This window comes from Ambystoma mexicanum, chromosome 8, assembly GCF_040938575.1.
Source record: "Ambystoma mexicanum isolate Mex_15411 chromosome 8, UKY_AmexF1_1, whole genome shotgun sequence".
NCBI classification, from domain to species: Eukaryota; Metazoa; Chordata; class Amphibia; order Caudata; family Ambystomatidae; genus Ambystoma; species Ambystoma mexicanum.
The window spans coordinates 456,094,187-456,116,093 of record NC_090929.1 but is presented as its reverse complement, the minus strand read 5'-3'; the positions used below and the strand labels follow the sequence as shown (position 1 = coordinate 456,116,093).

At 45.1% G+C, this 21,907-nt stretch overlaps 1 protein-coding gene across 4 annotated transcripts in view; it reads left to right on the top strand.

The window, feature by feature from the left end:
- The window catches only part of NOC2L (NOC2 like nucleolar associated transcriptional repressor), a 516,885-nt gene that overhangs the window by 419,433 nt on the left and 75,545 nt on the right, over window positions 1-21,907 (top strand). The window lies entirely within an intron of this gene.

Below are 21,907 nucleotides of genomic sequence, written 5' to 3'. Positions count from 1 at the left end.
CGAGGCTAATCATTTCTTTACATGGTTGAACACTCTGAACCCTCATTTACAATTTACAATGACGTCTAGCAATGAATTTACCAACTTCCTGGACCTCACCATTTTCCCCCTTAATGGGACCCTGAAAATAAAACCTTACCACAAGTCCACTGATAAGAACTCCTTATTGGATTATTCCCGTCACCAAATTAAACCTTTGCGAGATAACCTTCCCTTCGGCAAATTCCTATGCCTCAAGAGGAATAGCTCGGACAAAGAAATATATGAAGCTGAAGCTACTACTCTCATTAAAAGACTTAGACAGAGAGGCTACCCCAAAAAACTCGTGAAAAAATCAGCTAAAAGGGCATTTAACAATAATCGAGAAGCCCTACTAGAACCCAAACCCAAAGATGATCGTATTGTTTGTGTGAACGCCTTTACGGACCAGAGTTTTGAAATCACCAACATCAAGAAAAATTGGAAAATTTTCAAAACCACTACTCAAGCTATGCCGGTGCCTATAAAAGAAGCACCACCATAGGCAATAGAGTCAGTAACAGTAAACTGAAATGTCTCAATGCACCACCCGAGATTGACTACTCTATGGGGTCTTCCGGAGGCCACCGGACATTATCCCTGTGGCTCATGTGGTGTGTGTAAATTAACTTCCGAAACTAAAGATGTTGATATTGGCCTTTCAAAACGCTGGACCCAAAAGAACCTTACCAATTGTAATACAGAGTTTGTGGTATATCTGATCACCTGTATATGTGGACTGCACTATGTGGGGAAGACCATTCGTAAAGTAAAAACCCGCATCATGGAACACTGAAGCTGCTTGAAGAACAAAACTGAAAATGCTCCACTGGTGAAACACTTCAATCTTCAGAAGCACAAGCATGAGGATTTCACATGGACTGGACTTCTAGCCCTTAAAGGAACTAATTGTATAACACGCGAAAAGAAACTGTTGAAGATGGAACAAAAAATGATCTACACCTTACGTAGTGATGTCATTGGCCTTAATGAATCCATTGAATGGCACAATATTTAGCTCTCTCCTCTTGGGCCATTACTTTTCTTTCCTGAGCCAATTGTTATACATGTCATCTTGATGACCTCTGTTCCCATTTTTCGTCATTTTTCTGACCTCCCTTTTCCCCCCCTTTTTTTGGGGGGCCGATTCATTTTTTCATCTAATTATTTTACTCCTGACCTTTAGTTATATTTGGTCCTACCGTTCACCTTTTCTACTTTTTCCACCTTCACTTCACTTTGGTGTCACATCTATTCTAGCTTCTCTACACTCAAATCTAAGATGGCCGCCACCTTTTCACCCCCTTTTTGGGCCCTTTGGGACTCTTCTAACATGGTAGGACTGCCGTGTTTCCATGACTACTCTGAGGCGTCGCCGCCTCGCGCTTTCAGTCGACCCACGGAGCCGTCCTGACTGGTACCTGGCATATTTCGCCGCATACTTTCTTCATTAGGTAAGCCTCGCGCCCGATTGCTAACCGTTAAAGCCATGCTGGCACATAACAATGTAGCTTTATCCGTCTGATGGGATCGTTCTTGTTATTTACGTAATTGCTCTTTTACAGCGTTGAATGAAGGGATTCTCTTCCTTCAGCCAGCCCGACTCGAGGCGTGCCTCTAGACTGCACTCCAGCTGTCACTTTTACAAGGTATTCTTTTTCCCTGTACTGTGCTGTCTAAGCTACTCATCACTATTCTGATTCGTATTGAGGGTGCGCCACCGGCACGTGCACACCACTGGCCTTTGCAGTTTCACTTCGTTTCATTTTTCACTCCCCAGGGCCCCATCCTTACACGGTGCCTCTTTTCAACTGTTTCTGATTAAGACGATACGCACCTCCTTGTTTATATTGGTGCACATGAATGTTATGGGTCATCGCTGCTCTCTCCGCTCCCTCTTTCCTTGGAACTCCCATTTTTCGGGCTCCATGTTATGGTGTGTCCCGCCTATGGCTCCTCTTAAACGTGGATTGGTCTTTTTATTCTGCTTTATCGCTGTGGGCACATTTATGCTTCTTTTTAAGCAATCCCTGATGCTTAATGGACATTTCTATCCTCCGTAGGCCCGACAATGTCGTCTACCTCAACCTACTATTTATAGTAGAGAGCTCCCACCAGCACCATTCTAGGTAAATATTCCCCTTCATATGGTGCTTTAGTTCATGCACTAGAACTCTTCAAAGCATTTAGCTATTCATAAGCTGACCCTTTGTTTTTTGTGTTTTTACTTTTCAGATGCTATGAAACTTTTGTTGTTGCTATGATTGCTCCAATTGTAACTAGGCTACGTTGTTAAAATTCTCCCTCCTGATGAATGTTCCACACTAAAGCCTTGATGAACAGAAACATGTCGAGACATCTCTCTGGACTATAAACAGAGATATAAATCTTTTACACATTTATTCTAACAGAATTGGGTACCATACTATTTGCTTTACAAGTACCCTATGTGTTTGTTTTTTCTGTGACACCGTTTTAACTTGCTATTCAAGCTTGATACGTATTCCTTGTTGTTGTTTTACATATTGGATGTTAAGTTTTGTACTATGGACCCCTTTTATGTTTTAATCATTATGCTTCATTATTAAAATTTGATATGCACTTTTTATCCTGATTGGTCCCCCATTTGAATTACTTTGAGTATTTATGTTCTGTATCTCTAGCATCTGCACTATAGCTTTGTCTTATATACTGGCTACGTCAGGTAACATACATGCAAAAGGCAAGTCAGGTATGTGGAGTGGCAAAGCCTTGCCTCATGGTGCGGGGGGCTACATCAAGTAACATACATGCAAAAGACAAGTCAGATAGGTATGAAGTACTTCAGACGTTTTACCAACACAGCACTGGGTTGGGAGACAGGTACAGAGTAAGGCATGGATTGCAAAGAAGGTAGCGGGTAATCAAAAAAAGGGGTAGCAACATGCATAGTGTGAAGAGCCAGCAGGAAATGTGTGCAGTGTGGGACTGGTGAGTTATGGAAGGAGGAATCTTAGGCAAAAACAGAGTACAATGCTGTATCCCATAAAGGATTGGAGAAGGGTAGTTGTGTAAGAGGGCCTAGACTTGGATCAGGCAGGCCATGGCATCAGCAAGTGGTATTTCAGTGACGGGTGTGGAGGACAAAGTGAAGGTACATAACGGCAGACCTACCCTTAGTGACCTGTCTTATGAGGCACATCAGGGAGGTGATGTTGAAAGTTGATACAGTTCGCAGTGCTCAGCACGGGCCAGGGACAGGGGCATAACTTGGTGTACGGTCCGGAAATGCCTGCCACAATGCCCAGGCTCAGACAGTGTGCATCCTTGTGCTGGGTCCTTGGATAGGGGCCGGCTTTGCCTGCCGGCACCTTCGGGCTCCGAGATATAAATCGTGGCCTGGCCATTGGGTGTAGGACGAAGGCGGGACATCTAGCCAGCAAGGCTCTGCTGGTGGTGGTGGTGTTGCCGCAGCGGCCGCCATCTTAGCCAGATTATGCTTTTTGGAAGTTGTCGTCTGCATTGTGAATTTGAGGTGTTTAAGAACAGACTAAATCAGTGACTCACCCTCTTAAGTGTGCCTGAATTAAAACCTTTAATGAGTTTACCAACTATTGCATGGAATTACAGAGAGATATTATTTGTTATTCCTATTCTTTATTTAGGGTCACTGCTCAAAGTGTTACACTTGTGGAATCCTCCGTTTCTTTTAAAAGCCCTTATCTCAAAAAGCTAGCCACTTCAGAAATAAAAAGCCACATGGCACTCTCCACAGCCCAGGAGTTTCAATTTTTGTTTAATAAAAATGTCTATTTTAGGAGTAGCTAGGAGGCCTCGGGGGTTACAGGTGCAACATCTGGCGACCCCCCCCCAATGACGTCCCTTCTTGAAGGGGCTGAAGTTAGAATAGCCCAGAGGAGAGATGTAACCCAACAGAGGGGTTACACAGGCTTTGATTTGGCTACACACAAAGGACTCTAGGTATGACCTCAGAAGGCAAACAAGTTTCAGTAGCCTGGATGGGAACCCCTGGCAACGAGTGTGCTTTCGACCTATCTGATTTAGCTTTTTGCCTTTATAAGGGCAGGAGGGGCTTTCCTTTGGTCGATACATCTTTGGACTTGGACGCAAAGTATTTTCCTTGAACTCTTTGGGGATACTGTCTATGCCTAAGGCCTTTGCCATGGAGGATTAAGAATGGAGTCGCCAAGGAAGAAGAAAGCTTTTCTTCCTACCCATCCCAAGCAGACATTTCGGGTGAAATTGCTGCATTTTAAGTAGACCACGCCTACTGCAACTGAGGCACTGGTATCCAGGACACTGCCACTGGAGGTAGCAGAACCCCTGAATTATTCCCTCTACAAGCATTCCTTGTTGGGAAGGGGCAGAAAGGACTTCCCTTACTCGGACTCCCCTTACTCGGACTCCAGCTACCCACAGGATCAAGGAAGTGACCCCTCTATATCCGTGCATCTCCAAACCACATTGTTGTCTGGTTTGGCACTTTGCTGTCAAAGCTGTTGGAAGGGAACAACCGGAGTTCTCTCCGACCATGAAGCTTGACAGCTCTGCATCCGAGTTTCGTTCGATACAGAAGCTTCTCCGTCGCTGCTTTTGAGACCCCCTAAGTCTTCTAAAGTCCCCAACTCGACACTGCTCTGTGGTCAACAGCTACTTCGAGCTCCAAGTTGTTGGCGCTACAGCACCCTCAATGCTGTGTTGAGCAAGCCGACCCTGCCCTCTGCCAAAGGTACCCGACATTGCAACCATCCTCTGTGTCTTCAACCTTGAAGCAGTCTACCCCGGCTCAGTGCCAAAAGCACTCGGACTACTGGTTCACACTGAAAGGCCTGGCTCAAGGCTGTTGGGCACCAAAGACAAGGACATCAGGCATTTTAAGTGGCCCTGTCCCTGCGTCCGCCTTAACTGACCCTTGTGATTTTTAAACCCCATTGCCGAGCTTTTTTGAGAAATCTTCATGAACTTTTTCCTGCTGCAATCTTTGCCTGGACACACCAGCCCACCCACAGTGCCTTTTGCTTTAAAGTCTGCCGTCTGTTTTTTTCCCCTTTACAGGTAGTGTCTGAAATAGACCAAATGTACTGGTAGAACCACCCCCCACCTCTTTGGGAGGTGGGGGGGTTAAGGGGTTGGGCCTTTGCCCTCCGCGGAAACTGTGTTCTGACAAGACCATTTTCCCAGAGCGCAGTAAGCCAGTATTGTTTGTATTAGTTGTGTGCATTTTTGTTACTTTAAAGATCCTATTTCATAGAACTTTGGTTGGACATTCTTTAATTTAATCCCACCGTAGTATTGTTGTTTGTGTTGCATCTATGCCAACTAGCACCCGCTCCTGTAGACTGTAGCCTTCCCTCTGCCCACATTACCAAAATAGTTGAAAGACCTGTTATGATTGGGATCACTGCTGGTTTAGTAGTAGTGCGCGACTGACTGGGCACTTTAGCCACTTCTCCATCCTGTACTGCTGCAGAGCAGCAGTCCATTCGTCATAGCTGTTATTCCCCTACTCTGCTACAGTGTACTTTTATCGTCCAGAAGACACTGCCCAATGATGCAATACCACATTTTCCTGTGGACTCCTTAATCCTTGTGGTTGAAAATCATCATTGTCCACAGCACTGAACTGCGGAGTCGGAACAATCCAACGGTGGGGGTTGGAGACTTACATTTTTCTCTTAGAATCCACTTTTTACTATGTACTTGTTTTTCTTTGCTAATTGAGTTTCTTTTCAAAGTAAATAACTGACTAGACATTAGCATCCCGCAAACCCACTCCTACAGAGCTTGGCCTCTAATTGTGGTTCCCAGCTACCACAGGTGAGCTGAGAAAAATGTCTAACTTTCCCCTGTCTAACCCCTGCAGACATTTATTTATTTTGGCATTTGTAAGGCGCACCTAACCCTGGGGCATCTGGGCGCTGAAAAAAATCTTGACAGTTACATGCACATTACTGACATGATGTATCGTACATCTCTGTTTGGTACATTCAGGTAGTGGAATGCATGAATTGTGCATTAAAGTGGTATCATTGGATTACAAACTAGTTTTGAGCAGTCATATACAGTGGGTTAGATATAGAGGGGATTCCTTTATAAACAGGTGCTTGGTACAAAGTGGCTGAGCTGTGACAACACTATGCGCGAATTGTGATTTTGTGTTGTGAAAAGTCCTAACACCAGTGGCCGGAAGGTGGTGGAGTCGTGCTGTACTAAAGTCGCTCATTTCAGTGGGTCCTCTGGCACCACTCCCGCCCTCCCCAGTCCGGGGATTTGTAACCTTAAAGGTTGTTGAGGATACGAATGTCTCCTCCTGCGGGACAAGCACGTTTCACAGTCAGCTGAGCTGACGGCTCCGACTTTCCTGGCAGGTCACCCTCGCCATCCTTAGTGCCACCGCAGACAGAAAAGGATAATTAGGACGGGAAAAATATATACGTTTGTGGTAATTTTCCGCCAGCTGGTGCCAGTCTGCCTTGTAAACAGAGCCCAACACAGGGCAGATTAATACCCTAATAAATATCTTAATGGGAGACAGGGAAGACTGCTGGTAATATAAATCTCAGCTCGATCTGTGCCAAGAAATGTCCACAGACACTGAGGCACCAGCAGAGCTCCGCGGCAGGTTCACTGAGTGCGGGGAAGCAGGCTGTGGAGAACGCTAGCTGCCCAAGTGGGGGCGAGGGAACCAGGCAGTGGGTCCGGCAAAGGTCAGAGCGTTCACATGGTGCAGGGTGGTAGCCCACTACATAATTCTGGTGCATTAGCACTGTAATTCTGTTCCCGGTCAGGATGGAGGTGCACAAGTCTAGGGGAGGCCAGTTTGGTGCTAGGAACTGGAATCGCAGAGGTTTTGCAGGGCGGGAATGAGTATCATTGACATGCAAGAATAGTAGAAGGCACAGCAAGTCAGAGTAGAGGTAAATTGACAGAGCTGTGTGCTTCCTAACACTGAAACACGAGAGGGGGTTGACAATCGGGAAGAAGGCTGCATTGGGAGAGCAGTGTCCCCCACTGGAACCGTAGAAATGCAGCAGAACAGGATTGAGGTGTTTTGGCTGAGCATTTGGGGGAGGAGGGGCAGCAATACCCGACCTACTGAGGATTTACAATTAAAGATGAAAGCAGCACATTGCATTGGATACTGTAGGTTGCTACAGGTTGGGATTCAGGCACCTCGATGGAGTTGTATGCGAATGTCTTCTTCAGTTGGAACTGTCCCTCAGTACTAGAAATCATCCTAGTGGTTTATCGGGGGTGGGGCGGGGCGGGGGCATGTGCAACGCTGCCTGTACTGGGAGACCAGAGGTTGATGCGGGTCAGGATTGAGGAGCATTGAAAGAGATTTGCATGCATGGCAATAATGGTCTGGAATTGAAAAGAGTGATACAAATAAACATTGACAGCTGTGTGAATCCTAGCACTGAAATTCAAATGCTTTACGTGCCACCTGTATTGTCTCCACCCGAACGCGACAGGCTTGCAATGGGTAATGTTTAACAGTTTTTATGATCCCTTTCAAGCAGCTTCAGTGAAGCGGGGCGTAGACTGGCACTTGGCGGCGGCTGTGTGCAAAATATGGAGAAGCGGCCCACGGTGACCCAGACGGAGCCTTCTGTGTGCTCATGTGTGACTGGACCTCGGAGCCAAAGATTTCAGATTAGTGCTCAACAGTCGGACTTTGTGAGCTGCGGGTGGTGATCTGAACCCTCCCGAGTGACCTTGTGCAATGCAGCACAATGGCCCTTTATTGGCTCACGGGGCACGGCCAGTATTGCCAAAACACACAGTGGATGCTTCAAACAGCACTGCTTGTATGTGGCCAGTTCCAGGTTCTATGCAGAGGTCTTGGGGAGGGTGCCCTGATGTTGGCCTACCCCTCCCCAGCCTTCTCTTATCTTGGATGTCCTTGAAGGTTGGATGGATTCACTGTTCTCTTCCTGGGTAGCCCCTGTGAATCACGAAGCTACCCCGTGTCACCCAGTGCCTCTTACCATCCCCCTACTTCAGAGTGCGGCTCTTGCAGATGCCTACCTTTGCTTGGTGGCAGTTATGTTATGCAGCCCAAACTTTCCTAGCCTGGTCTTGATGGTGGCAGCCTCGGGTGTTCTCAATAGTGCTATGTTACCTTGCTCTCCTTTGTGGTCGAATGAGTTCTGGGTGCTGTTGTGAGCGGTTAGGTGGCCACCAGGGCTTTGTTGACATCGAAGATACTTTCCACGCCTCCCTCGCTTTGGGGACATCTTCTTCCTGGACAGTGAAGATACATGTACCCTGCTTCTTTATGGTGTGGCTGTGGAAGGGGGAAGATGTAAACTGGGGCACCGGCACTGCAATTGTGGGGCTGTTGGGTAGCGCTCAGCAAGAGCTGTGGCTTGGCTAGGCTTGGGCAATTCCTTTTTCATTTTGAGCTGACTTTGTGTGGCACAATGATGGCAGACCCTATGAACCAGAGCATGTACCCCTGCTCTGGTAATGGAGTAGGGGTACGTGTTCTCTTACTATATTATGCTCAGGTGCAAATAAATGTGTCTAGTCAAAACACAGCCAGTCAGTAAACGATACTGGAATATTGAGAATATGATGACCCAGAGACGGCGGAGACTTCAAGAATCATTGGAGCAGAGTTCCTAGGGTCGGCCCCTTTTGCTGTGCTAGACTTCAATCCACAACGTGAGTTTCCTCGTGCTTGTCTGGAACGGTGTCGAGCCTAGGCTGGCACCCTTCCAGGCATCGTGTGATTCACCAGGAAACAGTGTAATACTGACAATCGCACACATTGAGACACATTATTTCCTGGGCTAATAAGATTCTAGCACTCCTATTTATTATTTAAAACGAACTACTATCTTTAAAAACACATATGCAATAACTTTATCTACGCAGAAATCCTATGCGGATTAAAGCACTGTCTTTTTAGGGAAAGCCATGTCGTATTAACCTGAGTTGTTGCATTTTGGTGATTTTTACCGAAACTACTTTTTTGCCTTGCAAAAGCCTACACTGTGCCCTTGAAGTGCAGAACTCCCGCCTCCCCTTAAAAACCTGAGTAGATCATGGGGTAATGGCACGAGGAAAACCAGATGTCCAAGCACTAGTAGAAATCTTTTTTGTATGTTTGTTTCTTAAAAAACACATCCCAACAATTGGCACCTGTGGCATGAAAACGTTGAGCTCAGAAGAGCCATCAATCTGTACTCTGATGAACCTCTCCATCCCCACCGTTTCCTCTTTTGAAGTGTTTCGCTGCTGGCACATTGCAAATAATGTCGTGTTCATGGCACAGGATGGAGGCTTTCCTCCACTGGAAGCTTCTGCTGACAGCAAACATAGTGCCCTAATGCTGCTGTTCTGGTTTTGCAGTGCCTGTACCTGCTCTTGTCCTAAACTGGTATGTTAGGGCACAAAACCGCAAGTAAGGACCCAGACATAAGTGAGCACCTCCAATGCAGAGCTCTGCTCATCGGCACATTGCCACCACAACCAGAATCCAGAAGCCCTCTCCCCATTGGAGAACCCTTGTTACTCCCAGTGATTGAGTCTTGGTGAAATACCTTGCCATGGCTATTTGGAAGCTGTCGGTCAATCCCCATGTTGCAAGGTGGTTGGTTGTATTTATAATAGCATCCAACAATGGATTACCATTATCGCCCACAAAGCTTTGCACTCTTCAATCCAGTGCGAGGGTAAAGGCTATACAATTTCAAATGTACCAATCCAGTTACCTAGCGATCTGGGAGGAGGACGTGCTACAAAAAAATGCTATTCCCTCTCATTTAGTCCACTTGAAGGTTACCATTTAAGCCTTTGCAACAAAAAGAAACTCGGTGGGGTGTAGACCTGCAAGACTTGTGTTAACAGCACCCTCTGTTAATGTAAAACCTCTCCCGGGTGCTGTTTTAGCTAGTTCACAGGATGTATTTGCAGGGTTCCCAACAGTGCAAACCTAGCTAGGGAGTACTACAAAAAGGGGAGTTACAGGGAGGTTAAACTAAGGCCTAGAACAGCAGCTGATGGGAGCAGTGTTGAGTTGTGCGCTGGTGTACAAAGGGGGGTCCAAAGTATTCAAATATGTAGGAAATATAGGAATTTGCAATCTTGAAGCTGGTTTCTGCTTTGTCATTGTCTGCACAACAACATTCCCCAACTCAAATCGCAATGCCCTTGACACCTCCAGGGCCTAGTTGAAAAGGGTGTCTGGGGTCTGCCAGACAGTAAAAGGAGCCTCCATGTGCACAAGCCAAATATAGAAAATGCTTCATGTTTACATACCATTTTATAGGTGGGAGGGGCAAGGGGCCTGCATATCGGATGTGAACTTTCTGGCACTAATACGCAAACACACATACAAATCAAGATTCAGTATTGTAGTGCAAGGAGGTCCATGTTCTGGTATTATGCTTTGGAGCACACAAGTAAGTGTGGCAAGGTTGCCACTACCGCTATTTGAAGTAAATTCCTGTATCCTGATATTGAATGATCATAAACATTTTGGGGAAATTCATGTGACATGTGTATTGCTCCTTGTCAGGGCTGACCTTGGATCTCTCGGCTCTAGATAACCCACCTCAAGAAGTGACTGCACGTGGTCATTAAACCAAGTGTATTTCACATTGGCCACTGGGATACAGGCTAGACAACTACTTGGAAATTGAACTAACCTGAGTCTCTCTGAACCACAGAACAGATACATTATATATACATTTTCCAGAACACTTAAAACGCTCCCACGTTTCCCTCATGTTCCCTTACAAGTCATTACCCAAAATATAAATGGGTTGGCCCTATACAAGGAAATCTAATCACTGCAATCTCATTGGCTGCCTTCATTGTGGCACCATTCCTTTAGACATACCATTTTGAGCACAACCCTAACATGGCCTAGAATACATTTTTAGTACAGCTTCCACTTGGTCACAGACCTGCAACACTAAATCTGACACGCGTGGTTTATGTGCGGACACTTTGAGGCTATAGAGTACGAACAGAAATGCTCCTTTCATCTGGCACCAACTTGTTTTTTCAAACACTGACCCCCTGGATATTTGTTTGCGGCCCATCGTGCCCTTTCATTTTATTCGATGACCAGTAAAATCCATCTGGCCTCTGTTCCCATTATAATCTTTTTCCTGCTAATCTATTTGGCCTTCTCATAGGTCCGAAGTCATCTCCTCTCCCAGTCACCCTTTACAGTTTTAGCCACTAACCCTAGATTGACAGTGCCAGGTGCCAGATGCTTATTTGGCCTCTCCCTTAACAATTTCTAAGTCAAACCCTAGGCCCATGCTGCTTCATTCTAGTTTAGATCCAAAAAGCAGTTTTGCAGCTGTCTTTCTGCCAACCAATACTTTCTCCCTTGGCCATCCAGTTTTCGCAATGGTGTGCATGTTTATTTTCATGTACGTGTGTTGAAAACGATTGCATCCCCTCATAATGGGCTCCCCATTCAAGAGCCTTTTTCCACTTCACATGAGGCTTCTGTGCTTTAAATCCCATTGTGCTAAGTTTCACAATGTGCTCCCATATTATATTCACAGTTTGTGTTGCTACATGTATGCAAATCTAAAATGTATCACACTTGACACAAAATAACACTAGAAGTAACCTTTAACAGACCTCCAGTAACTTCTCAATACATGCAAAACTACACCATTGTAGCCATATCACATCCATTTCTTGACATTAATATGGTGTGCGCAACCTATTCTAAAAATGGTCCTCTTGAACCCTGGTTCAATGACATTTTTAAATCTCTCCGGCTTCTACGTGGGTAAGCTGAGGAGGAAATGGAGAATTGGCTATGAGTTGTCTGTCGGGGCTCTCTAGTCTTGCTACAGTTGCATAATGGGACATTTTATCAGCTAAGCAAGCCTTCTATAGTGACCAGGTGGAGAGTGTGATTAACAGGCCTAAAGCTTTATTTGGATTGGTTCAGTCGCTTACCTCACCTGCAAAACTACATTCCAGTATCATTTCTCTCGCAAAGTCTGGGAGACTCCCTGTCCAAATTCTTTGATGTAAATATTACTATCCGGAGCAAAAATATTTGCTCTTGTCCTCATCCTACTATTTCTAATTCCGCTGGTACTGATACTAGACTGACTGCGTTCTGGTTTTCCAACTTTTTCTTCTCAAGAGGTACTATTTGCTATCGATAGGCTTAAATCTGCATCCCCCCTTGACTGTATTCCTCTTTCTGTTAGACATCTCACGGATATTATTTCTTGGAACGCAGCAGTTAACTCTTTTACGTCTGGCTATATCCCTAACAATCTGAAGCTCGCACTTGTTATCCCTAGGGGTGCACCGAATAGTTAATTTACTGTTGGAGGAGGGGTTGTGGGGGCTTACCTGGGCAGTGGTCTCTCTGGATGCTGGCGTCTTCTGGTCTGATGGCATAGGAGGTGAGGGAAGGGAAGAACTGTTCCCTTCTCTCACTTTCTATTTCAACATACAGAGGCTGCTTCCTTTGTGGTTAGGCTGCAGTAACCAATATGCAAACAGCTTATTTTGCTTCTGCAGCCTAGACACTGCCACACTTTCTATGATTAGCTGTCTTCTCTTTGTTCGGGAGATGACAGCCAATCATAGAAAATGGACTTGGGCTTCCAGTCACTATGCAGACACTAATCTGCTGAAACCAAATAACTGTTTTTCAGCCCAACTTCGGCCGAATGGTGACTAGAAGCCAAATTTCTGTACATCCCTAGTTATCCCCCTCTTTAAAAAAAACTCCCTTGATTCAGCGCTTCTAATTTCCGTCCTATCTCACTTCTCTCGGTTCTGATGAAGCGTCTTGAATCTCTGGTTTCTCCACTTCTTGGTTCCTTTCTTGAATCTTCCACTTTTCAATCTGAGTTTTGCCCTGGCAGGGGCATTGAATCAGTTCTTGTTTCAGTTATGGATGACCTTGCATTTCTGGTTGACCACAGTGGGGTTGGGGCGCTTATTTTATCAGATCTCTCGGCTGCTTCTGACACTGGACCACCGAACCTGGTCTTCTGCAGGTTTATCCGGCCAGGTACTTACCTGGTTCTCTGCGTTCCTGTTAGATCATACCCAATTGATATTTTTTCCCTTCTTCTCTCAGCCAGTCTGTCTTGCGGAGTCCCTCAGGGCTGTGCTCCGTCACCTATTTTGTTTAACATTTATATCCAGCCACTCCTTGGGCTCATCCATTTCCACGGCTTCCGGTGCTATTCCTATGCCGATGATACACAGATCATTCTCCAGTTGGATCTGTCTCGGCTGGAGACGGGTGCTTAGTTTAGGGATTGCCTAGAGTCCATGGGTGGGTGGATGACCAGGAACTGGTTTGAGTTGAACGGTGAAAAGACGGAGGTACTGGTGGTAGGGTCGAATCCCCTGCTATCTTTCTGGACGCCGGATTTTTGCCCCCCCCCCCCCCCTTGTTTCAGCTTTTTTCTGTCACCTGCCATTCTGGTAAAAGATCTGGGCGTCAAAATCTCAGCCTAACTTTCTATGTCTGATCAAGTGGCCTGAGTTTGTCAAACTGGTCATTTTAAGTTAAGGATCCGTTGTGACGTCCTCCCTTTTATCCTTTCTAAATTCCTTGCCCCTGTTGTGCCCTCACAGGTGAAGAGTGAGATTGATTATTGTAATGCAGTTTATTTGGCTCAACTAGTCAGTCTGATCCATAGGCTCCAACTTCTGCATAATATGGCTGCCCATGCAGTCCTTCATCCTCCATATGGTTGCCTGTCGAGCAATGTGTGCTGTTTAGAACCTTGTGTATTGTTCACAAAGCTTTTTATAAAGCAGGTGCTGAATTTCTTCAGTCTACGTTCTGCCCCGATGTTGCTTTGAGGGTACTTCACTTGCAATCTTCGTTAACCATCCAAATCCCCTGCATAAGTTATTTCCGCATTTGAGGACGGTTCTTCATGGTGGCTGCAGCCAAGGCTTGGTATTCTCTCCCCTTTGCTCTTTGCGGAATAGATAATCACTTCTTTCCGCCATGCCTTGAACTCTTCTGTTTTAATTTTCTCGGTTTGCCTTTTTAGGTTCTGTTTCTGTTGGTTCCAGCACCCTGATGCCCTCGGGTGGTTGTTGCGCTTTACAAGTTTCTATAACATGGCATAGATTTCTCTTTTCTTTTGAGATGGAATCGATCTACCCCAACACCCTAAACTGCCATTTCCCTGGTCTCAAAATGCTGCTATTGTCTAAGAATTTGGTCCTGTAGTCTGAAATGTACATGCTACAATGTACATTAAATTGTAGGCAAATAACATGATTAACGTTTCAATTATATTACATATAAACTTAAATTACTTTGGAATAAATTACTAGAAATCAACTCTCTTTAACAGCCATGTGTTGGGTGCAAAGTTTTCTGTGACTGTCAGTAAATTGGTGATTGCGGGCATGAGACCCATTTTAGTTTGTGCGACTCTGCCTTTTATTATCGGTGATCTGCGTTAAAAGGTGGAGTGATTGAAATAAGTTGAGATGAGACTATCACAAAGCAACTGAGTGTCATTGTGAACTCTGTGATTCTATCAGAATGTATATAAAATGTTCTTTGCAAACAAATTAAACTGTATAGTACATTACATTGTAAGAAAATAATAGTTTTGGCAAAGATGGCACGTGCTTGAACTGTATGCACTGAACGTTCACTCCTATTTATCCCAAAGCAGTTGTGGTTGCAGCAATTACTTGAGAAAGTGTGCATTACATTGCAGGCAAACAATATAACAAGCTATAGACCATACTGCATGGAAACGACTACACGTACACATGACGAGCACTGAATCCATGTGTTGGGTGAGGAGCACTGTCTGATCATGCCAGCAAAAAAGTGTTTGCTGGCATTGAAACACTTCTGTCTACCACAATGCTGTGGAACCCTGCCTCGGGGGCACAGACAACTTAAAGCCTTGTCTCCATGTCTCCATTAACTGGCTGCAGAGGCCTCTTTCCTCATGTGTGTACAATGAGAATGATTGTTACCTAGTATGGTGAGAATCCATAGACAGATTGACAAAGGATTGGGAGCATGACCAAGAATGGATTAATTCTCTGTACTGGGTCCAGCTCAGGCACACACTGATCCAGATAGACGTACATGTAAACATACATGAACTTATTGCTACACAAGCACTGAGAAATGCATATGTTAAAGAAGATGCATTTGTTCCTGCACATATCTCCAGATGAGTGGCTGAACTGACCCAGTACTACTGTCTTGTCAGGTGATAAAGCGAACATAGGATTCTCATTCCCATGTTGGTCGGTAGGTCGGTAAGAGCTGTGATGAAGTGGTATGCCTTGCAATACTTCAGAAAGTGAATCCCTTAAGATGTATAACCGTGATAATTATTGGCCTACTATGGAGCACTATTGTTTGTCAATAATCATCAAAAAGAGCAGTCCAGTGTGCAAGGTATACAGGGTAATTTGTTAACCAAAGATATTTTATTTAAGTGGGCTAATATAAAGCAACTTCTGCCATTTTGGCTGCCTCCTAGAACTTTGTTCTGGGCAAGCGAAGCGGGACTAGTGGTAGACGAAGATGCAGGTGATAAATGTGAGGTTCTGATGGGTGTAGTGTTCTCATATGGTTTATAGTTGTGACACCTGGACTTGCCTCTTGATAGATAAGCCAGCCAAGATTGATTAGCTGCCTGAACTTTAATACTGGGAGAGTTATCTGTCTGGAACAAAGGGGTACATGGTGGGAGGTTAAAATCCCTCCATTGATCTTCAGTGGTTAATGTGGTGATGGGGGTACTGGCAGCTATTAGGCTGCTGTACGGAAGTCTAACTCGTAAGAAAAAATGCTGAGCAAGGCGTCAATTTAAAAATGACACATAAGCTGCCGCATGCGCACAGCAGTTGGAAAACGCATGTGAAAACACATGGTTTGCTGTCTCTCAATTGAAACTCTGACAAGGCCTGAAATGAACATTGCAAGTACCAGAAAATAACATGCAACTTTTATTGAAATGGGTAACTGCTTAACCTGAGGAGGAAGGGAACTGCGGTTTCAAGAAAGAAAAACGACTTTGCATTTTATGCTGCTGTGTTTTGGGGGAAAAATGTAAAATGAAGGGGAACCGGAAAATGTAGCATTTCAAAAGCTAAAAGTGTGAATGGGACCACATTAAAGGAAGCCAGAACTGAACTTGCATCTGTTCTGTCAATGCCACCTCCACCAAAATTAGATGTGAAAACAGATGTCATGTTTTTTCACTTAGATGAACTGATAGAGGGCCATAAAGATAACTGGACCGACTGTATATCCTATGCTGTTTATGGGTTTCATCTGTGTAGGTGAGCTTCCGATAAGGAACAATTAATGGGGGCTCAACAGATCTGTGGTGCCTAATCTGATCTTCTGCCTCACAGTCCCTCGTGAAGGCAGAAAAGAAAACATCTGGAAAAACAAAGGTTAATCTGAAGAATCTACAGACCCGGTAACTGGCCAAGGGGGGCAATGACAAGTCACCAAACTTCACAGACCTTATATCTGCCAGGCCTATCTCGTAATGATTAGCCCTAAACAAACAGCTTCAGATGTGAAGACTCTAGATGTTCTGAAGGCGACAGACCCAACTGCAGATGAGATTTAATATTTGGTATTGGAAAAATGCATATATTTTTTTCTATACAGAAAGTTTCCCTATTTCACCCATAATTCTTGCAGAAACTTGTGAAGTCATTTTCAGTATGCATATCAGGTGAATTTGCATTTTGTCTCAAAGAAATGGTGCATACTGGTGTCATGTATCATAGCATCCGATGGGGCGAGCTTTGAGATGGGAAAATAATTTGAACATAAATGGAAAAATCTATAACTCAATTATTTATGCTATTATGATAAGATGGAGGAATCTGGTGAACAAATTAGTAAAGTGATAATTTTTGTGTAATTCATTATATGCGAATGTGGCAATATTTAATGCTAGAAATCCTAAGATGTCATCACATTAAATGGGAGGGGAAACTTGGTTTGGAAGTTCCTCCCATCAGACTGCCCTCTTCATTAATATGTCTAGTGTGAGGTCACTTTTGGAACACTGTCCAATCACATACATTGACCAATTGAGTGGGGAAAAATAGACACCTTAAAAAGGTCAGTTTACTGTTCTATATAAGATTCACCACACATTCACTCAGGGACAGACACACTGACAGACTCAATCACTGACCGATGGAGAGAAAGAGGAATTTACAACAGGAATGAATGGATTGCTCTCCTTTTAGACCCATTTTGGATAATTACCAGCGTCCTGAAGGTGAGGCCTAGTTAAAATCCCAGGCCTTATTCTGTGAAAGAAATAGCAGACAGGCTGTGGTGGAAAGCTGATCCCATCTTGCTGGCTGTCCACCTGTTCCTAGATGGGGCGAATCAAACCAGTCCTTAATAGGGAGCCCACCTGTATGTGGCAAAAGCCAAAAGAAATTCATATGCAAGTTTGTTCTAAAGGGGAAACCATTCAGAGTGGAATGATACTAGTCTGTAAGGGGAATTAGATTGAATCCTGGCCCTGTTATTTTTTAGTACTGACGAGTGGGACTACATCAATTGATTGTGCATCCTGAGATGTTAGGGAACATTTCAGAAGTGTATGTGCTTCTGGAAAAACATACCGAATTGATAGATTAGGTCCATGATGTGTCTACATTGAGATCCCATTACACTCTCTCTTTGCAAAGACTTCTAGTGCAGAAGAATTGTAGGGGTGTGTGACGAATCCCCGGATGTCGTCCCTTCTCACTTAGTGGGGAGCCCCTTTCCATCAGGCCAGGGAGCCGAGGCAGCTACCTGATAGTCCCCCTGGGGTTGGTGCTCAGCGGGTGAATCTCATGGGAAGGGAAGGCCCCCATGGGATTAGTGGCAACCTGGGGAGAACATGGTATCCCCATAGCCCACCTTACTCACACACCTTCCCACCCCCCTTCCACCAACACTTTCCCTAGTGTTCCTATATGTTTTTGCCATACCAACCATATAGGAAATATTGGGACGAGGCAGAGCGTGGACTCCTCAAGGAACATGTATCCTGTAAGTGCTAAGCCAAGGGCGAGACCAATTGACTAACTAGGAAACCTAAAGATCAGTACTGGGACGAGGAAGCAGTGTAGAAGCACAGAGCACTCATGAGAACATAAATTAACAGTCTAGTTGTTCCTGAGGTCTAATTGGGCAGAACCCATTTAAAGCTGAAGCGGGAAACCAGGAAGGAGAGGCCCTCCCTGGAGGAGCCGCGATCGTGGGGAATACTCAGCAAAGAAACTAAGCAGTTGCAGGAGAGCTTACCAGTCGGGTGTAGAGGTCCTTACCTGGTTCAACATGTAAGGACCAACCGGCGAAGCAAAGTAGCAAACGTCCAGCCCGCCAAGCAGATGCACTGCATGGTCACAGGAAGGTGCACCCACTAAGAATCTGCTAGTGCCACAGGGATGTTGGAAGAGTGGAAAAGTCTAGAGAAGCCTCAGAGGAGAACCCAGAGACCGACCGGGCCGAGACATTAGAGACTTTTAAGGTACATTGGCTATGGAGAGGTTGGAAGGGGTACCAGAAGGCACTTGCAGACGCTGGAGCTGCGATCCCAGGGCATAGGGGAAGCCCCTGGGGTGAAAGATAATACCCCTAGCGAAAAGGAACTGCAGCACCAAGGGGAGAGTCTTCCACGGGTCTGGGATCCAGTTGGTGGTAGATCTCTCTTCGGCTGGGGCCTCCCTCTTGAACAGCCTCCCCTGCCCCCTGAAACCTGAGAACCATCTTAGGTTCTGGAAGCGCCTAAAAACCTTCCTCTTTGCTTCTTTCTCCCCCCCCGGCCCCTTTATCCCCTGCTGAAGTCCTGGCCGACAATGAGACTGCACAGGTTACCTGGCCACCCATCTGAACTCGGGCCCTAGTCCTGCCAGAGGTACGCTTGCGCTGCCTCCTGGCAACACCAGCACCTGGGGACTGTTTTCTGTATCCCTACAGTCCCCAAACCAGCACTTATGTCTGCACTCACCTTGCACTTGCCACCAGCTGGCCGTTCTTTATTTATTTTATGTGATTATTATCCCATGTACTGCACTCCTCCACCCCTCCCCCAGCACTTTTCTTTTTCCCCTTCCCTTGCGCGATCTGAATGACACCTGGCCTAGTAAGATCGTTGTCTGTCATCCCTCTGTTCCCCCTCCCTTGCCTCGTCGCGCCTTGAAACACTTGTGTATAGGCGCATTATAAATGTCATGTCATATATCATATCCTTCTATGCAGAGTAACCCAAGTCCTCTTCATAGTGCCAGTACCTGGCAGGATAGTGAACCAGGTTTGCAGCACCAAAAGGGAAGGATCCCACGGGTCTGGGACTCACATCCTCTTATGAAGATCAACCCCAGTCACCCTCAGTCACAGCACCTGGCCGGATAGTGAACCAGGGCTACCGTACCTGCATCCATAAGAGGGGAACTTGTGTGAATTGAGAACCTTTGAAGTGCAAAGCAAGCCAGGGGAAGGGGACGTATTCCCCCTGATAATATTGAACTGTGAAAGTCTGAGAAAGGCTTGGGGGAAGGGAGTTATTCTGCCCAGCCTTTGTGAACTGGGAAGCAAGGAGACCTCAGGATAAGGAAACAATACCTCCTGGTGTCTTCCCAGAAGATTGTGTATCGTGAAACCAGTCAAGAACGCATGCGGATGGACGGTACAAAGTTGTTTCATCGCCTGCTGTTTCATCGCCAGGCTTTTAAACGTGCACATTACATTGTATGTGCTCATTGAATTTTTTTTGGGGGGGTGGGAAAGTGCAAATAAGGGTTTTGGCGGGTGGAGGGTTTCGATGGAATGTGCACGTTTAAAAGCCTGGCGATGAAACAGCAGGCGATGAAATCACATGGAACCGGATGGACGTCATTCCCCGGGCTCTGCGAGGACATTGAGAACCAAATACCTGGAGAAGGGACGCCTTCTCCAGGAACCCAATAGTGAAGTAAAACTATGCTCAATAAGGAAACGTTTTTGAGTTAGAACTTTTTCTTTTGCATTTGAACTGATCCCTTGCAACGCAAGGAACTGAGACTTGGAGACACAGGCAAAATTCTCCCTTTGATTGGAACTGTGGCTGATTGTCCAGAAGAAGCCATTCTTCTGCACCAATAAGATACACTACCCTTTTCTTATTAGTTACAAGTGTGAGGGATAGAAGTAGGCATCTTGACAGGTTAACTCTTATTTACTTTGCCGTTCTGAGCGACTACTTGGTTCCTTATTAGAGGCAGGGATCCCCCTCTTAGAGTTGGGGAGAGTTGGGTTCCCTTTTTATTTTTGCCTGATTAAAAGGCTTTGCCAATCACCATGCCACCATTGTGTCACTCGTACTTTTGTACCCTTACAAGAGTTAATTGGACATCTCGCTGTGTCCATACTTAGAAAACAACATATAAGAAGGAATTCCAATTCCTGGGTATACCATAGAGTAGAATACTGTTGTGAAAGCCAAGTTGTTCCAGACCAAAGGGAGAGGATGATAATTCACTACCCATTGTCTCACTGTTTAAAGTTTCCCATTGAAAGTAAGCAAGCTACACTTTTACACAATAATTAAATAGAAGCATCACAGACAAGAATCTAACCTGCATACATGTTGAGCATACTTTCCTTTCTATAAGCCGTTGACATTCTGATGTGTTTGAGTAAGGGGGGGTGATATTTTGAATAAAGGTGACGTAGCAAGAATTGGATAAAAGGGATATTTTAAACTGATTTGTTTAATACAAATGAAACATTCCTCCTGGACTTGTGTATTCAATCCAGGGTGCCTGCATGCTCACAGTGAACTAAATGCATAGATACCTATGGTGATGTGTGTGTTACAAAAGTCACTATTTCCATAACTGTAGCACTGAAAACTGAAGTGACTAGTGTGTTGATTATTGCTTATCATTGGCCTTTAAGACACCATTTGTTTATTTTTTTTTTATCTGATTCCATTATTTCTGTTTTGTTAGTAAATAGATTTTCTTTGCAACCCTATATGTTTCTTATACCAAAAGGGGAGGGACGCTGTAAGAAATCAATGCTGTTTAATCAGGGATCCCAGATTCATAAAAACCTTGATTTAAAAAAAAATGTGCATGCCTGGTTCGGAGTGGGTGGAAAGCTCCCTTGAATTAGATGTTGCATTATTAAAACATCCTACACTGCAGTGTGCATTGGCATTTTTATAGGTAGTGTAAGGTGAGAAAAGATGGAAAAAGTGAGTATGTTTGTTAGGCGGTGCCCAAGAAATGCCATTTCTAATTATATTGATCAGGACAGCTGTCATTGCTGTGCCCGTTTTGTTTTTGATGGGTTTTGGGTGGTTGTAATTGAAGGTTTGTTTTAAAGAGTTGTCTGTGGTTGATGGTCTAACCCGGTAGGGTTTAAGTAAGAAGGTTCACAAACAGTGATGTTGAAATGGATCCAAGGGCATTAACTCCTGTGCACAATGTGGAGGATACATGGCTCATACAGATAGGAGTATGGCGGTCTGTCGTGGATATCCTAGATCCAGTCGGGTCCAGTGGTGGTGTCTGGTTCATTAAGGATGCATGGTTGAGACCCGATTGGGCCCAGTTTTCTGAGCTCCTTTGTTTGCGAAGTTGTTTGTTTTTTCAATCCATTTAAGTATTTGCTGCTGTCAGCATGCCCACCCCTTCGGAGGAAGCAGTGATCGTAGGCAGTGGGGTGCTTGAGCATTTAAGAGACGCCTCATGCCCGAACTTTAAGTGGGGCTGCCTCAATGCATTGTGGGGTGCCTTTTGAGGTGAGGAAGGCCCATGCATTGGCCTTTGTTTTGTTCCCTGCTTACATGCACACTGTTGCTCCTGTGAGCCCCGGTCATCCATCATCTTTTCTTAACATCCCAATCTATGGTCTGGGTCT